Genomic DNA, 671 nt, shown 5'->3' on the forward strand with positions numbered 1-671 from the left:
TGGGCTGCTGTCTATGGGGTTGCACAGAGTCGGACATGACTGAAGCGACTTAGCAGCAGCAGCAGCAGCTGTGCATGAGATGTCTCAAGATTCTGGAACCTGAGTCCCCAAACCCTTGAAACAGAATAGCTCTGCCCATCTGTTTTCCTGACTGAGGCCAGGTAGCAGGAAGAGGGGCAGGGAGGCTGACACCTCTGCTTGTTACCACCTGCCTGGGATCTCTAGCATGGGGTGAGGGTGAATAGAAAGACTCCTCAGGCTGAGGCTGGATGTCTGCTCTGCAGCCTGCTGTAGCCCATGCTGCCTCCTAAGGGGGTGACTGTGGAGGATGGACTTGCCCTTACTAGGCCTGGGACTTGGGGGAGGTGGGTTTCCCATTTGTAAAGTGGAATAAAATTAGTCAGAGCATCCAAGATCCCCAAGTTCCTCTAAATCTTCCAAGCAGCACAAGAGATGGAGGGCAAACAGGAACACTCATTCTGCAGAATAATAGGCCCAAGACCTACTAGGGGGTTGGAGGCAGGTGCTGGAATACCCGGAGCTGGTGAGTGAAAGGTCAAGTGGTCTGGCCAGACAGCCAGGCAACTGCGGACTCCAGACCACTCCTTCACTTCCCATCTCAGCCCTGGCCTGGTCTGGAGACAGAGGTGGACCAGATGGCCTCCACCCAG

The sequence above is a fragment of the Bison bison genome, unplaced genomic scaffold (genome assembly GCF_000754665.1).
Source record: "Bison bison bison isolate TAMUID 2011002044 unplaced genomic scaffold, Bison_UMD1.0 scf7180017864276, whole genome shotgun sequence".
Lineage (NCBI taxonomy): Eukaryota > Metazoa > Chordata > Mammalia > Artiodactyla > Bovidae > Bison > Bison bison.